The following is an 18,640-nucleotide window of genomic DNA, read 5'->3' on the forward strand; positions in this document are numbered from 1 at the left end:
AGTTGTGGGGATTGATGCAGAAGTAACTGAGTGAAAATCTCATATAAGAGATTAGACCAGAATGTCTGATGGCCACTTTAGATCTTATTATAATTTTAAATGTTAAACTGTAATTTCTTTATGTTAGATTTGAATGGCACTTCTTGGTGGACTCCTCAATATCCCAAGTGGCATTGAGGTTTCCATGGGATTGTAATTTTGCACAAGCCCATGCTGCATGCCTGAGGACACTTGGCCTTATAACCTTTGCTTGGGTAATACAGACAGCCAGAGTGGACCCAAGCATCTAAAAAAGACAAATGTGTTGTGGATGAAAAGGAAAGGAGAGTCAGTGAATAATAAAAAATATCAGACATTCATAGAAGGATAATACTGTCCTTCGGTTCAAGTTCCACAGATGGGTATTTAAAGCCCTCATGAAATCTGATGAAGTGAGGGGCTGAGGCAGTTCTCCTGACTTCAGTGGGATCATTTTGAAGAACAGGGTTAAGTGATTCTTAGTGGACTGGGACAGAGAAGAATACTGACAACATGGTTATCTTTTGCATCTAGGGCTCTTTTTCAATCTCTGATAAAATTTGAACCATAATGGAAAGTACATAGTTGGAAATTGAAGAAATAAAAAGATCCAGAATTAAAATTCTGACTCTTGAGGCATAGCAGAGGAAGGGGAATACAAATAAGCCTAAGAAGTGCATATGGAAGTAGCCCCCAGTTAGTGATATTCATCACTATTTAGGGATGACAATCACTGTGGAACCATAGGGGGGATAGGAGTAGGGTCTTTACTGACATTTGCCAGGCTGAAATAATGCCACTTCTCTCTGCAAAGAAGTACTTGCCAAAGCTTGGTTTTTGGGCTGATATTTTGTTAGAACACCTAACTAGCAATGTTGAACTACACTATTTTAATGTTCATAGGCAGATGTTATATTAATTTTTAAAAAATATTTATTTTTATTTTTCTGTGTAGAAAAATAATTAATTTCAATTCCAGAGGTCATGCTAAAGTGAAAAATTAAGCATTTATCCAAGCCAAAATTCTTTTTCTCATTTCATTTTGTGGGAACATGGAGTCCCTTAGGCATTTACAGTGTTTGGAAATGACTGTCTTACATGGAACTCTGTGTCATATCTCAGCTCAGATTCACAGGTTGGTATGGGTCATAATTATCATAAGAATTAGCTGAAGACCATAGCAATTAACTATTTTTATGGCTTATTATCATATTCTAAATACTAAATTGTTCTGTCAAATAGTCTGAGAGAGATTTGATAGCTGACCCACAGACAGTGCACTGCCTTTGCTTACATACTTAAGCTACAAGTATTTCTAGGAAGATATAGCTTATTAATTCATTATTAAGATATAGCTTATTAATTCATTATTATTTTATTGATGTTCAATTGATGTCTGATTAAATATAAATTAGACACTTGGTAATAATAATGTAATAGGATGAGGCAGGTGAGATTCCCTCAGGATAGTTTGTAATGAAGCTTCAAGTTTTTAATAATCTTAAACTCATAAATAAATTATTACATGTGAAATAAATGCAAAAATTCTGAAATAAGCTATAAAAATGTTAAGTGGTGGTGAAGAGACACATAATCTGCTGGGAGATCTGTGTGAGAATGTGCATTTGGCACTAAGTCACATCGCTCAGAATCAGCGCTCCTCTCTCCTTCCAACCATTTCATATTTAGGTGTGGAGCTACCCCTCCTATCCCATTATTATGCTGCACCATCCTGTTGCCAGACATTTTGCTTTGCCTGGGAACAGTGTTAATTTAATGCACTCAGGTGACCCCAGAGGCACTGGAATGACACGGCAGCAGCAGCCCAGAGTGCTGCAGTGATTCCTGCTGCTCGCAGAGCTGCCGGGAGAGCGGGCGCTCTTCTGGACAGTTCTCTGTGAACTCTTCAGGGAAAAGTCAGGGGAGCTGTCTCTTTGACCATACTGTCAGTGCTGAGAAGGACACATCCTCTCACTTAGCTGAATCTTTCATCTTTTCCTTGGAAGACAGATTTCCCAGGTGTTCCTCTGTTTTTCTTGAAGAGTTAGCAAGGAGACCATGTCTCCCTTAGATAAGAAAAGAGAGAAAGGAGAACTTACCCTTATGTAAGAAAACAAGAAAGCAGACAAGGACAGGATTCTGATAGTGTATTTGCTGCTTTTTTTTTTTTTGGGGGGGGGGGGGAGGGGCTTGGGTCCCAAATATCCTGCAAAGGTTTCAAGAGATCCAAACCCTCCAATTTCTTCAGTAAAACCAGCACCATTATCCCAGCCTTGAAAGACAGAGTGAGATCCCAAGGCAATATTCAGTGTCTGTGTTTTAGACTCACCATAGTGGGATTTGCAGAAACTCAGCACATTGAAAAAGCTCCTGGTAATTTGAAGAGTTAAGTCATGCAGCAGGTTAGTAAATGTAAAGAAGCTTAGTTCCTAAGATTAATTTTGCAGTATTTCCATCAGTGGAAGTAAGGGATAAATAAAAGTCTGAAAATCTGGCCCTGTGACTATAGTCACTGGTTTAGACTTTCACCTAAAATTATATTCAAAGAATCTGATGGTTATTGAATGGCCAAAGGCTTAAAAACTAGAAATTTGGCTCAATACAAGGTACAGAAAAAGACAAGTATGCTGCTTTTCAGATGTGAGAGAACTTGGTTGCTAGGAGGAAAGTATTCAAGTGTTTGCTTATGTTTTCCTGGGGTGTTAACAGTGTGGGATAAACAGATAACACCACACCTCTTAAATAACATTTTCTTAAATAGTGAAACTATTCCCTAATGAAGAAATTACAGTAATCATATTCTGTAAAAAATAGGGAGTTATGGCATCTATGTAATTAAAGTGCTGAATTTTTTCAAACAAAAATCTGCCGGCAAATATATTTTTGCATATTTGTGTAATTGGAGATTGTCAAATCAAATTCTTGTTGAAACACAGAAAATTGTTGTCTCTCCATAACAGGGTAAGGAGAGAGGAGTCACATGTGTGATTTGCAGCATCCATAGCAAAATGATGTTCTTTTTGGTAGCTATGGTTATTCCTGTGCATCTGCCAGGAGGCCCATGGGTACAGAAAACACATCCAGCTTAAATCATTCTTCACTTTTTCCATGATGTACTAGGCCAGCATGGTCTGGTGGAACTGTTTGCCAGTTCCTGTCCATACACTTGCTGACACTTCTCTGGGGAGCCACATTAAGCAATTGTTTGGGTCACCAGATGTCTGTGCCTCCTCCTCCATGTGACAGCGAAGGCTGGGCTGGGGAAAAGGTCCTGCCCTGCTCTTGATGTTGTTTGCACACTGCCCAGATTTCTTGTGACTTGTGTTACTGTGGAAAAAAGCCCTTCCCAGGCTCTGCTTGCTGCCTTGGATATAGGAGTGCTGTTAGAGATGAATGACTGCTTTGCAAGATCCCTGCCGCTTTCTCATGCAGGAATTAGAGAAGTCTCAAGGCTAGTTTCACACTTGGGGCTCTTCTTTTTTGCCATTTTGTTGTCCTGCAAGAAAATAAGATAAAAATTACTTCAAGCACAGCACCTTCTGCTTCAACTTTGATGCAAAGGCCTTATAATTGAGAGAATTTACCTGTGTAAGAACTGAAATATTAAAAAGGCATTAAACAGGCATTCAAGCTGTTTGGAGCCCAACGTCCCTCTGCTGTGTGTACATAAAGCTCAGCTCAGGGAATGTAGCAAAAATTCTGCAACCTCCAGAGAAACCTACAAATTTGTCTCCCTTTAAAAGGCTCCCATTGCTGCACATCTTTACTCAAAGTTACCTCTGGTGAGGCAGAGGATAACATTTATAGTAATTGATAATCAAAAGGAAAGAGGAAACAAAGGAAAAGGCCAATAATGCAAGACAATTATTAAGTGCCAAATATAATTTGTCAAAGGAGTTCCTTCTAAATCGGATGAAGGCAGCATTTTTTCAGATCAATACTGCCTCAGTAAGTCCAGTACAGTTCTGGTAGCTTTTGGCTAACAAAGAGGAATTGATATGTCCTAGGTGTAAATATTAAGACCAAAGAACTTAGTGGATTAATAGACCTTGACTGTGGTCAGGTATTGCTGTAAAACTGGGATTGGCAATGTGCAAGGCTTGAAGCTGGCACAAATCACATCCATGGCCTGATTAGCTATGAGCCAGCCTCGTAGATCAGCACATCCAGAAGTTCAAAGCTCCACAGCAAGCTAAGCTCAGTAGTAAATATTACCAAGGAGTACATGCCCTGGTTCTGGTTTCACTTATTGGGAAAACATGTATTGAATTCATTCAGAGTTTGAACTGCCTACCAGACAAAGTGCATTAAGTATTTGAGCCAGCTGTTGCCCATCTTTATCCACATATGTTACCCAGCTTGACACATTTAATTACCAATATAAGTTGTTCTTCCTATGACATAGTATGATACTATATTCTTACCCAGTGTTACTTTGGGTCAAATACTGTGTTTTATTTCAAAATACATAGTGGGAATAGAGAAGCAGGTGTCATACAACAGAGGAGTAACCTCATAACAGGAAATGGTTTCAACTAAAGCTTCAGAGGGGGAATATTTCATAGACCAGAACACCCTGATAGCCTGCTGACAGAGGCTTAGCTGGTGCTCATCAGCCCTTACTGTGCCACAAGAGCCCTTGGCTCTGGCAGCAGAATTCTACATCTGTAGGAACAAAGCCCTAGACAAAGTCTAAGGAAACCACAAAAACTTGTGCTGAGTCCCAAGAAACAGTGTTTGCACTAGAACTTGGGCATCCTAATTCACAGCCAGCACAGCTTACTAGAGACCAGACCCAGGTGGCACTCTGGTATCCCCTGGGAGAAGGGAGTCATCTGTATGTGTGCACACCTACAAACCTCTGCGTCTGGCAGCCTCACACCTTCCTGAAGACAGCTCTGCAGCAGGAAGGAGCATCACAGCTGCATTTTTCATCAGGAGAATATGCTAATTTTTGCTGCAACAACTGTATATTACCTGGCAATTATTCTCTCCAGTCTCTTGGGTTCGCTTTATCTGTGGTTGTGTTTAGAATCCCCAAATGATTATGTCATAGTTAGAAGACACCTGATAATAGAAAGGCCCTTTCTATTTTTTCTAAAGCTGTATTAATATAATTTCTTAGGTGTCGTCGTGTCTTTCTCAACGTCAATCCATTGTGAATCATGCAGACACATCAGGGAAAGAACAGAGCCTGCTGCAGCCTGTGAGCAACAAGACATTTCAGCTGGACCACTGCATAAGGGCTTTGCAAGACCGACAGTATTTTTTTATATTCAGAGTTAAATAGAGCAATAAGATGGAATTTCAGCTTTAGTGCAATGGATTGCAGCTCTTCAGTCAATCAAATTATAGTTCAATCAGTTCATTTTAATCACTTCTCTGGAGAGAAGTAAACCCCTATGTTGAAGAATATGCAGCAATTTTATTGATGGAAAGTTTAATTGTTTCATTTTTCCTTACCGTCTGTAACATACTAGACTTTTAATCAGTGGGAACTGAAGTTATAATGAAGTAAAGTCCACTTTCCACAGTTCACAACTAGCTGAAAATAATTGGGTTGAGACTCCCATCCAGACAGTGTAATGCCTCTGGCATTTTCCTGAAAACTACACTTAATTGCTTTGCTGATGTTGTTAAGTGGTCCTAAGGGGGATGAAGTAGTAAAGCTGCTCACATATGCAGGGAAACAATACACAAAAAATGTCTTACAAGGTCCTTAAAGGAGGACCAACTAGTGACTAGAAGACAATATATTGCACTTTTTCCCCTCTTTTGGGAAAAGTGCAATATATTATACCAGAGAGAACACACAGGAGAGGCTGATAAAATAAACTGGAAATTCTATAAACACTATTTTTATTTAAGGGTAGTAAGCTTGGGAGCCAAAATACAGAAAACGTCAAGGCTCTTGCAATCAAACCTGCATCTTTAGGCTAGCCCAAGTTGCTTGGCATTTTTATGCTGAACACTGGTGAGCTGCTGCCTGTCTTCAGCACCTTGGCCTGAGGAACAGATGTACTCTTGTCCCCAGGGAGGGAGGACAGCTTGCTCTCTGTTCTCTAAAGTGACAGGATGTGAGCCAGGCATGAGCTGAGAGCCTTGTCCAGACATCAGTGGGACCAGCACATGTACCCTGTTAGGCTCTAAATGTAGCCAGACAAAGAATAGCACTTTGTCACATTTCCTTATTTACTGCATTCTTAGGAGACCCTCCATGATTGTATGGCATTTGTTTAAAATGACGAATTAACTGATAGTCTCAAGGATATTCTGATGAAGAAATGCATTAGCTCTTTAACAGAGAAAAATATTTATTTAAGTTACTGCCCACTGAAATCAGTGTTAGAGCTGGAGCTGTTTTGTGGAGAACTATAGAGCTAATTTAGATTTTTTTTAAGTGAAGGGCTTTTGTTGGGTTTTTTTTTGGTCTCTGTTTATTTAGATATGTGGGCACAGTAAAGTCTCTCTCAACAACCTGAACTTCCTCAGCTGCTATTTGTGTAAACTTCAGGATGACCTTTGCTTATTCTGTTCTTGCTTTTACAGGCTCTGAACTGAACAACTACCCCAACAACTACTGATGATTGTCTAGAAAGGAACATAGGCAAAATTGAGACATGAGGTTCTAAGCTAAAATCTTAAAAGTTCCCTTAACCCTACATCTGACCCCAGGTGCCTTTGAGAGTCTCTGAATTGACACCTCAAATTTTGGCCAGCATATCTCTCCCAGCACCTAAAATTATGCTTTTTCCACTAAAACAGGCTGAAGTCTAGACAGGACTCAAGTACCTTGACATGTTAGCCTGACCATTCCCCCCTAATATTAATAAACTTTAACATGTATTTCTCCTCTGGTGAAATAATCACCTCCCACGTGCTGGAACCACCAACCATCTGCCAAGGAGATCAGCCCTCAGTGAGAAAGTGCCCTGTGTCCAATTCACTCTGCTTGCCTGTCTCTGGGAGAACAGCTCAGCAGCAGCAGTGCTTGGGCTCTGCTATTCCTGGGCTCTTGTTTTGCCATGAGTAACATGAATGGTTTGGAATGGTTTTAGCAAATGCACCAAATGAGGACTGTGTTGTGACAACTGATGGGAGACGGTGCTTGGGTTTCATATTCTCAGAGATGCTGAAGGACTGGAGGAACCAGGGCAAATGTATAGTGCAGAGGGCAAATAACCAACCTAGTGTGGCTGGCTGAAATTTGCCTCTGTGTTGTCTGGCTGGTTTAGAGGGTACCCTGCCACAACCCTTCTTTTGGGGACAGGGTTGCTGTCCCAGAAGGAGGAGTTCTCCCTGGAGCTGTAATGCAGTCCCGTACAACTGCCAGCCGGCCTTTATTGCCAAGCAGAGCTGCTTGCTGGGGTTCACATACTTGAAAGTCTTAGCCTGGGTCTCAGTGGAAACAAGGAGGAGAATGATTTGACACACATTCCCCTGATTTGACATACTGTGTGGTTACAACATGGTGTGTCCTCCACAAGAAATCCAAAATATGTGTTGCTGTGCAGGCACAAATCCGACTGTTCCTGATAAACTGTTCATGTGGAAGGATACAATTTGCATGGTTGTCATCAAAGCCAGTGTATGTATTCATTTGTGGAAGCATGTCAGACACCATATGTCACTAATATGCCTTTGATATGATGGTGTGTGAATCATTTTTTGAACTGCTGAATGGCATATGTTTAAATGTAAGCATCTGTTCTGTGTCTGTACTGTCTGTATTATTTATTATTTATTTCTTATTTTCTTTTGACTAAAAGTTTGATTTAAACCTAGAAGTGTGGGATTCATCTTATTTTTAAAGAAGTAGAGTTTTGGTAGTATTTCAGAATGTGGCCAATGTGTATCTTTTCACAGACAAGATGGTAATTTAAAAGAGAATTTTTTCCCTTTTCAGTAATCAGAAAAAAAAAAAAAAGTTCTCAGGCCAAAGAAATATTAGATTTGAGTACAAGTTGGTTAAATGAAAAAAATATTGCTTTAGTGTTGGGCAGTTTCTGCAGTGTATGGATTTGCTGAAAAGAAGTCCTTGTAAGAGCCATATGTTACACCATGGTGACAGTAAATTGGTTCTACCCAGAAACTTTTCTGATTCTGTTAAAGAACTTGTTGTATAATAAATGACTTAATAAAGGAATGAAATAATACACTATGTTTGTTAGGCTATTCATTATACAAGGAGTAAACTCAAAACCAGTGCCACAACAAAGGGACTCAAAAGTAGTTATTGCAACTCATCAATCAACTGAGCCACTGCAGCACCCTTCAGGAGGCTACAGCCAGCCTAAAAGGCATGGTCTGGGCAAAAGCAGGGAATGACACTTTACCATGGTAGGAAAACAAGAAGAGACTTTACGAGCCAACTGCGGATACCTGAAGAGTCCAGACAAGAATGTCCAGTGCTCAGGTACAGGAAGGGCTTATGAACCATTGAGGAGGGAGCAGCTGCGCTGGGCTCACCAGCGTGGTGGCAGAAGAATCCCATAAAGTAGCAGCCACAGTGGCACATGGTGGCAGGAAGAAGCCTGTAAAGAAGCAGCTGCGGTGGCAAATGGTGGCAGGAATAGACTCATAAAGAAGCAGCCACAGTGGCACATGGTGGCAGGAAAAGGCCCATAAAGAAGCAGCCATGGTGGCACACTGTGAATTGCAGAGCTACAAGTACCCACTCAGTGACCCCTGCAGCCGAGCACTGTGAGTGTGCCATGGCTGTGATGTTCTGCCTTTTGGTAAGAATAACAAATGTCAGCTTTTGGTGGACTTAGGCAGCCTGGGCTTCATATTCTGTTTGTAAAGTTTGGCTCAGGCCTTTAACAGACCAACAGCCATTGCATATAACATTGGAAAATCAAATCTGCCAAAATCCAAAAGCTTTATGTCACTGTCACGGAGTCATAGCATTTCATAGCCACAGCTTAAAACAAACCACATCAAAACACACCACGAACAGCTGAGTGCAGCCGGTTTGAAGCGCAGGCCCTGAGCAGCCCAGGGCGCACCTGCGGCCATGGCACAGCCCTGCCCGGGCGGCGAGGGGCCTGGGAATCAGTCAGTGCCATCTTGTGGCATTTCGGGATATTGAAACGCCCCTGAGCTACAGTAACTGCAAATGTCCTTGGAATCTACCACAATTCCAAGAATTGCGATGGTACGGCATACAAAGCCCGTACAGCTACATTTCCTTGGCCATAGCTGCTGCGGCTGTGCGTGGAGAGGCTCAGCACCTGAATGATTAATGAGGCAAACGCCTACCAATTATGGCTCATTGGAGGGGCACAGATTAATGCCTGTAATTAGAAATCCCGGCAACAGATGGAGAATTTTGCAGTATCAAAAGCCTGCTCCTTATTAGCCATGCCCTGCGCTGGGCAAGTGGAGACCAGGCTGTGGTCTGCCCTGCACAGCTCCGTCCTGGGACAGAGCCGGCAGCCGGCCAGGGGCTGCTCCAGGGACGCCGCCCGGGGTTGAGGCTGGGTCCCGCAGCCCCCGGGGCTGAGGGTGGGTCCCGCAGCCCCCGGGGCTCTGGCTGGGTCCCGCAGCCCCCGGGGCTGAGGCTGGGTCCCGCAGCTCCCGGGGCTCTGGCTGGGTCCCGCAGCCCCCGGGGCTCTGTCTGGGTCCCGCAGCCCCCGGGGCTGAGGGTGGGTCCCGCAGCTCCCGGGGCTCTGGCGGGGTCCCGCAGCTCCCGGGGCATGGCTGAGCTGGGCTGAGCGCCCCTGGGCAGTCCCCATCGCCCTCCCACCAGCGACCCTGCGAACAGCGCGGGTTTGATGCACAGGGGTGGCTGCTGCTGCTGCATCAAACCCTTCCCTCCAGATCCCCAACACTCATTCCTGGGACACCAGCCTGAGCCTGGGACACAGCAGCAGCTGCTGTTATTGACTCAGTTAAAAACATTTTAGAAAAGTATTCCTAACGTCTATCCTACTCTCCCCACCCACTTAAATAGGTGGAAAGGGCCCATAAGCCTTCATATTATCATTTTGGAAATATACTAACCATATAAAATGAGAAAATGTATAGTATAATTTGATACACACATAATGTCCTCCTACTCTTTAAAGCAATTTATATACTATAAACACAGAACACATCCACTAGATAAGGTATTAATATAAGAAGAGCTATAAAGGTATATATATAATATGCATATGAATAAATAGTTTGTAGAAGAAAAATACATAGAATAAATAATAAAATTATAATAAATGTGTAAGTAATAGTATATAATTTTCTTTATATTGTCTGCATATATAAATAGAAAATGTGCTGTTTTCAAATAATGGAAAACCTCTTCTGCAGTACCAGAAGAGGACACATACTGTTCCTAGCATTGTAACATTTATTGCATAAAAAAGAAGGGAATCATAGCAACTTGAACAAGATTAAAACCAGCTCTGAGGCCTGTTTAGTCAGCTGGTGGCCAGGGGAACATCCTTTCTTCACTGCACTGAGGGAAGGTGGGCAGACCCCTGTGTCCCTGGAGGTAACACCGTGGTTCACTAACACCTTTAATTCTTCCTTGTCTCATTGCCCACTTTGACACTGGTCAAGCATCCCAGACACTCACACAAAAGGCTTTTTGGGAGTGGTTACAGTGTAGTTACAAACTAAGAGTAATTTCTGCTTTCTACCTACTCCACTTCTACCAAATATTCAGAGATTTTTCTTTTTCTTTCCATGACCCCAGATTTAATTTTTTTTAGAAGAAAACACAATGTCAATTTTATCAAATTATCTGAAAAGAAAATCACTTTCACATCTTGCAAGTTTCATTCAAAGACTTGAGCCTTGATGCTCATTCAGTATAATTTTAGTAAATAGTGGGCTTTTCTTTGAGCTTTGCTGGGAAGTAGTTTCTTGTACAGTTGCCAAATACAATTGTGGTGGGTTTGGTTTAGGGTTTATTGCAGGGCACTGAATCCTGTTATCATCTCTCTTTTTGAGGACAGTAGAAATGCTCTGATTGCAGACAGACAAAAATTTTAGAACTTACAAGGAGTCAGTTAATAGTAAATTGAAAACTAATTTTTTTCCCTCTTAATTTGATCACAAATACAAAAAAAAACCCTATATGATAAATTCATTGTTCTGAACTGACATTATGGTTCGTTATACATATGACTAATGGGTTCACTCTGACCTGAACAAGACACTTCTTATTTTCCAAACCAGGCAAACTGAGTTTTTATTTTCTATTAGCGTAAGCTGCGTTATTAACAGAAAGTAATCTTCCAAATAGTTTGAAGCCAATATGATTATTATAACATAATGGATTGCAATTGCTTGTTTTCCTAAGATGAAAGAAATAATATTTCTCACAAGTGTCTCTAATTTTCCAAACTTTATATAGACTTCTGTTGGCTGAACTCTCGCTGTAAATCTATAACACAGACAACTATTTCCTCTCTGTCATGCTGGAAATGAAATATACCTTTTGACCATGATTTTTTTTTTCTCACTTATCCCCTGTCCTGGTAGCAAGCACTGAGTTTTATTTTCTGATAGGCCAGATTTTTTTCTAGTTTTGCATATAAAAATTTCCAATAAGCCATCTTGGAGAGAATGATAGCCTGAATTCCCACTGCTTTCTTGTGGTCGAGGTGTCTGTTAAAGCATTATTTTGTTGCTCATCAGAGGGTCTGATGTAGCTGCAGTGTGACTGGAAGGGACTTTCTTCTGATGTAGCCATAAAATATCCCCAGACTCTTTCACTATGTAACTGGGGAATTATGCACCCTGCAACAATCTCAGAAAAAATGGAAGCAGAAAATACTGCAGCTGCCACTGAGAGGTAAAATTTAAATTCAGTTCAAGATTTGAATGTCAGAGATACCTGAACACCAGTTATCTCAGCATTGCTTTTTCATTTTGAAAAATGTGACACAGAACTCACATTTTGAGAGTTTAGGGATTTCTCATTTTAGGATTTAGGCTCTAGCTTTTGGAGAGACCTTGGTTTGCAACATCCCAAATTATAAGGTGGCCAAACATGGCAATCTGACCTAACTCAACCCAACATATTCTCCCATTTCTTCACCTTACAAAAACATTCACAAAAAGTCCTGGTTTGCCTACAGGATTTGTTACTGCATTATAGAACTGTATATTAGACTGGGCTTCCAAGATAGCCCTTGGAGAGATTGCATTTCTGCTTTGTAATGATTTTGCCATTGGAAAAGTTCATCTAGAAAGATGCCTCAAAAACAGTGAAGCCACCAGGGGAATTCTTCACTTGAAGCATCCATCACTCCTCAGTAGAGGAATTGGAGGGATGTGTTAAGCTTGCTACATCCTTTGTCAATCTTTTGTTTATTACATTATCAAGTTGCTTGCACTGTGAAAGATTAAAACAGTTGGGTGAAAGCAAACCATGGAGTTAGTGAGCACTTTGATTATAATTCAGACATCAAACTGGTATTTGAAGTGCAGAACTACTGAGCTTTTCTTTGTCACAGAAGCAGATGTTGCTGGAGGCAAGGAGGAATGGAGACCTGCATTTTTTGAAACTTGGCTGCTGAACTTTGCACTACCTGAAGAACCAGGCACTGTGTGCAGTTCCTGGTTAGATGCCTTTCAAACCTGTCTTCTGCCTAAGGGCTACCAGATGTGCAGCAGAGGCATATGGATAGATTTTCCCATTGTGCATCACCTCAACCTGAGGACGTACTGCTTATTGCTCTAAGTAAATGGTTGGGCTGCTTTATTAATTTAGGAGTCTGACAATAGTATTTTTCCCTTTTGCTCTACTTTAAGGAGAGTTCTTTCCAGTATGAGAATGAACTATTAATGAGCAAAGATAATATACCTAGGGAGGAAGACTTCATCCTGGATATTTATTTAGAATTTCAGCTTGAAAGATCCAACCAGAACCATTTGCCATACATATTATTTCCTGATGACTGTGGCCTGCCACACATGCATTCTGACAACCTTAAAGATTGGTGAGGATTTGTCCACAGGGGAATCCTTAACTCTGGTGACTTACCCATCTCACTGCCTAGATATCCATTTACTCTGAAGTATCCAAGAAACATCCAGCAAATGATTCTCCATGCACAATGAACTTACTCAGGACCCTGGGCTTCTGGGTAAGTACATTTGTTTCTCTTAGTGTTCAAGTAAAAAAAATGCTTCCCTCTCTTTTCAAGAGACCTTAAGTAAACTATAAGGAAATACTATAACACATTTAACAGGTGTAAAATTCATCTACAGGCTTGTGATAGAGAATATCATTGACCATCAGTAGAACTGCACCCACTTCTCTCAAACATCACAAGCTATTACAACATTCCCAACAGATTTTCTTCCTTTACATGCATCATATACATATCACATGTGTATTTGCAAATACCTCCACTGCTGCTGCCTGTCACTCCTTATAGCAGTGTCCAAAACAGCATAGTGGAAAACTGTGTATCTGTGTACCTTACAGAGAGACGAAGGTTTGAACTGCTGAGGTATTCCCCCACATCGCTGCCACAGTCCCATGTCACCATAGATGCTCTGTGTCACTGAGGGAGCAGACAGAGAGGCTGCCACTGGAAAAGGAAAGTGACTTTTGGAGGGTGAACTAATGCAAATGCCACAGTTACAGAAGTGAGAGAGTTCATTTAGTTAATTTTATCCATTTGAGAAGAGAACCTACAGAAGACTAGCAATACAACAAGGTGCAGCTCAGAGCAGAAACCCTCCTCTGAACAAATGTGGGCCACAATAATATTTTCTAATTCACAGCTATCTAATCTCTTTTAAAGCATATTAGTCTATGCCTACTTCCAAAAAACTGCTATCTTGATAAGATTTTTCTTTATAAAGAAATAAATATTAGACATTGGATTGTATATAGAATTATTTTTTCCCTAGATAGGTTCCTGGTGTCTTTTTGTATTATGTGTAATCATGAGTGACCCCAAGGTCAATTATTAATGAAACCTCACAGAAATCCCTGCTACATAAGGAGAAGCATGAACATCTCAAGGAACAAAGTATTTGACTTCTAAACAGAATGCCTGCCTAAGACCAAACCTCATTAGGGAGGTCCTCCAGGCAAACATCCTCTCATTATTTATTGTCATGGTTTGCTGAAGATTCCTCAGTGTAACTCACAATTGGGTTTTAAATAAATCTCTCTGTATAGTAAATGTGATATTCTTGCATCTAAGCAACAGGGTTAGCTGAAAACTAAATAAGACCAAAATTTCACATTTCAGGGACTCATAAACAGCTTAGAGTCTGACAGCAATGCAACAAGAGGCAAAAATATGACTGACAACATATGGCTGAAAAGTAGGGTCACAGTGGCTGTATAACATAACAAAATAGTGAGACTGCAAAGCAAAAGCAATTAGCTACAAGTTTTGCTAATGTGGAATTATTTATGGTGAAGAATTTCTTTATAGCACAAGGATGGTGCTATGTTTATGATTAACATTTAAGGCATGAAGGCCTTGGATTTAAGGTTTTGCTTCCCATCCTTTATTCTGGCCTCTAGAGGGTCAGTGGGGCCTAGGCTCTCAAACATTTTGAGGCATTCTGATATCCTAGAGGAACTGGTCTAAGACTCCTGAAGTGCAGCTGCTCATCTTGAAATTAAGGCTACTAAAGCTCTTTCTCATAACAGGTACTATGAATGGAAGGGTTCTAAAGACTGGGAATGTTTTATCAAATACTTTTGCTAGAGATCTTTTCAAAGTGGTGAAGGTCTGGTAAGATTTTACAAATCTTATCCCATTCAAGGGTTAATTGATGTTTATGCCTAAAGTGACCATGACTTCCATTTTTAATTCCACTAAACTGCTGAGACCTCTTAAAGAAGTCCAGAACACCTCAGAAATTTCCATCTCTAATCAGAACAGTGTGAAGTTCTCTTCAAGGAGAAAATCCTCTGGTGTGGTCCATTTTTCTGCTGTAGTTAAATAATCTTGGGCTGATTCAGCATCTGGGCTGATGAGCTGGCCCCTGGAAACTCCTGCTTCGGTTGCTCTGGAGGAGGCTGGAGGGGCAGCACAGTGGAAAGTTCCTCTCCTCACAGAGGACATGCACAGGCCACCCTTGCCAGGGCACAGTCTCCTGACTCCCTTGCTTGGCTCAGTGCACTGCCTCTGCTCCTGCCCACAGAATGAATATTCTCTTAAATTTCATATTTATCACTTTCCATAACAAGGTCTCTCTTCTAAGACAATATGATAGTCAAACAAATGTAAAGGTGGTGAGGACAGAAAATAAAATAACTGAAAAGGTCTTTTTTACTCAGTGTGGTGAAAGGGGATATTATACAAACAGATAGCTTTTTTTAGTGCACCTATTGTAGTCATGCCCACTCTTTGCTGAATGCATACCTATGAGATTTTGTGTGTGCAATAAAACCCTTAGTTTATTAAGCATTTTTTTATATTCTGCTATGTCAGTCTAAATTCACTTTGAAGGCAGGAATGATGGAATTGTTCAATATATTGTGTGCACAAGGTTGTGACCTCTGCAATCGGACCCTGAAACACCACTGTCTGCTTACTATTGGGGCAGCTGAAATGAATGATGAGGTAGCCTCATAAAACATTGTACTAAATCTGAGGCCTCTGAATATGCAGTACTTGAGCATTTCTGTATTCTAACTTCCAAAATATTTACAATCTCTATAGGACTTAAAAAATGAAAATTGAATATATTATTTTTACTGAACATCTTTTTTCTAAACAAGGTCTTAATCCTGCCAGAGCTCAAATGGGTGAATGGCCTTGTTCTTGTAAAAAAATGTGCCACTGATTTCTGCATCCATTTGTGTTTGTGTCTTGCAAGAGACATCCTGGAATTGTTATTGTGTCATCCAGGAGGAAGGCAAGGTACATCTGCCTGAGTGCTGTGGAGGACATGTCTCCTCAATGAGGCACATCCTAACTGGGGGAGGAGAGGGGAATGCTTTTGTTTTAAAAGAGGGACAGAACACCCTCAACAATAAATCTGAGACCCCAAATACCCTGCTCTTCACATAAGATTCTCTGTTTGAAGACCGACCCAGCCAAGCTGGAACATCCAGTGTAAAGCTGTCATCACTGTATTTCCACACTTACTGAACTTACTGTCTTTGTTCTCTGTAACAGGTGCAACTAGAATTTTATCAGCCACTACAACAATCTTTTACTTTCATCAGCTTTGTGACAGCAGCTCTGCTTCCCTTCTGTGCTGTTACTAGCAGGGTAGCTCAAAATAATTGTTTCTTTTCCACACACAACAAAGACCTGTACAGCTTCAGCAGGGCCCATGAAATGGGAATCAACAAACAGTCCAGTTGCTGAAGTTTATCATTGGTGCCTCTTATTCTGCAAAACATTTAAGCACCACACTTTTACTAAAGCTGCTGTGAATATTCATTCAGTGCTCAGAGGTGAACACAGTTCATCAGACCCCTGTATTAACACCACAGCTTTAACTCACTTACAGAACTTGAAAACTTTCCCAGCAGGGTCCTTTGAACAGATGTAATTTATATAATACTTTAAAAAAATAAAGCTTTATTTATTCCTACCTTGCAGGTACAGGGCCTTGAGGAAAATGTGTTTGCATGGTGAAAGGCCAAGCTTAACCACTCCATGCTCCACGAAAGGAAAGCTGTCACTGAGTTGGAAAAAGCCAGGCTGTCCCACTCACAAAATGTTGTCTTTGTTCTCTACATGAATCAATTTGTATCTGCTGATAACCCACTTCTTTCCAAGGATTTCAGGTTTAGGATTCCCTTTGATGCCAGACTCACTGCTGGAAACAGTAAACCACTCTAACTTTGATGGAACTAAAATTATTCCCTCTAGTCAGCTATTTGATTGTTTCTGCTAAAAATCTTATGTCACCGTTTCATTTTAGGTAGGCTTCCCCTCCATCCTTTCTGATTTAAACCATGCCAGTCAAATTTTGAAAATCAGCCCAAGAGGCATGTAATGTTTTCATATAAAATATGCATAAATTCATCCTTCCCTATAACATGTATGACTAAAATTACATCAGTGACCCCAGCAACCATTTTTCCTTTCATCACCTCCCCCTCCAGTGCCTCTGCTTCCCATCTGTGCTCTCCCCAGCAGCGCAGCTGTGGTGCCTCTGACAGAGTCACGGGAGCACAGGAACCACCATGCCCAGGGCTAGAGGTGTCTTGGTCTGAGCACGTGTTGGTGCCAACACTTGTGAGGGTTTCAGCCTGTCTGGGGCACAGGAGGGGAGCTCAGCCTGGTAATGGTAACCTAAGCTACCAGCAGCAGGGAGGCGTCTGTGGTGTGCTGCGCTCCGAGCAGCGCTCAGAGCCTGTGCCACTGCCTGACACTGACTGATTAACATCCAGGTACTGCGGTGCTGTCAGCAAAGAAGAAAGAGGACTTGCCGTGCTCTTGTTGCTCGTGGATCTCCAGCAGGGCAGCAGCCAGACACCAGTGCACAGCAGCCTCGTGCTCTTCCTCCTCTTCAGAGAATTACGTTCCAGTCAGCCTGAGGAGATGAAGAACACACCTGGTTTTTAAGACAGCCTGTCCCTCCACACAGACTCCAAAGTCTGTGTATCACAGGTGATCAATTCCTCATGACTGGGGAGGGGACTGTGGGAGGAGATGAGGGAGATGTGAGAAGAACAAAACTATGAAGTCAATAATGGGCCTTACCAGGAAACCATTGACTGCAGCAAACAAGACCAGGTCCTAACAGAGAAAGAAACAGAGCTACCTAGTTATATATATATAGATATAATCTTCCTTTTCTCCACAGCTTTTACTTGCCATCTGTAAAAACCAGACATTCAAATTTCTCCCTGATTCCAATTTTCAGGGTATCCCCAAAGCCCAGACTACACTACTAGTGGGAATGGAGAAAAGGATTACTTTGCCAGACAGCCTAAGACATGGGACTAGAGTTTTAATTTTATTTAGTTTAATTCTCAGGGCTTTCCCCAGTACAAAAATGCAGGGTTTCCCAATGTACCTTTTCATCTCATCTCACAGATGATGAAATAATCATTTCCCTTTGCTCTGAGGGTGATGTGAAACCCTCAAAAAACTAACATATGTGGTGTCCAGACATGGGGACACTCTTGAGCTCAGGCTTACATTTTTGGCCTTCTGGAGTCACTTCTTCATACAGCCCATGCAGGTAGGAAGGCAAGAAGGAATATAGAACATCCCAGAGAAATCTCTGCAGACCTGACATTCTCTTACTCATTTGTGTGCCAAACCAGGCATGTTTCTGTCACCTGTTTGGTGACAGAATTGTCCTTGTCCTCTACAAAGCAGAGGAAACTGGAAAGATTCTGGTCTTCCTTCCACCACAGAGGAGGCAACCTGGCTTCCAGGAGCCTCTGTTCTCTACAACAACCACACTCTTTTCATCTTGGCTTTCTTAATAAGTATTCAGAGGGCAGTTCACGTTTTCCCTTCTGCTCTTTGTAACAGAGCTGATTATTGCTAAGGTCAGGTGGCTCCATGAGCTAATTAATATTCACAGGTAGCAGTAAGAAATAAGTACAAACCTCTTCTCTCTCCTCAGCTTTAATTACAATATCAATGCTATCAAATTCCATGTGGATACATCTCCCGCATCAACTCCAAACAATTTCAGATGTGTATACAGGATTCACAGCATC

At 41.4% G+C, this 18,640-nt stretch overlaps 1 protein-coding gene and 1 long non-coding RNA gene across 4 annotated transcripts in view; one reads left to right on the forward strand and one right to left on the reverse strand.

Moving 5' to 3' along the window:
- The window catches only part of LOC115496794 (uncharacterized), a 29,938-nt gene extending 21,764 nt beyond the window's left edge, over nt 1–8,174 (forward strand). For 2 of the 3 annotated variants that reach the window (XM_072934326.1, XM_072934324.1), the window contains one exon: nt 5,144–8,174. The gene's annotated coding sequence lies outside the window, so the exon portion shown is untranslated. The remainder of the gene's footprint in view (nt 1–5,143) is intronic. The other variant, XM_072934325.1, reaches the window with a different exon arrangement.
- Nucleotides 2,216–17,126, reverse strand: LOC115496796 (uncharacterized). Its single transcript, XR_003962320.4, has 3 exons — nt 16,550–17,126; nt 13,453–13,565; nt 2,216–3,514 (listed from the first exon to the last, which is right to left on the reverse strand). It is a non-coding gene; the product is annotated as an uncharacterized lncRNA (long non-coding RNA).
- Between the last annotated feature and the right edge of the window lie 1,514 nt (nt 17,127–18,640).

Source organism: Taeniopygia guttata, chromosome 11, assembly GCF_048771995.1.
Source record: "Taeniopygia guttata chromosome 11, bTaeGut7.mat, whole genome shotgun sequence".
Taxonomy (NCBI): domain Eukaryota; kingdom Metazoa; phylum Chordata; class Aves; order Passeriformes; family Estrildidae; genus Taeniopygia; species Taeniopygia guttata.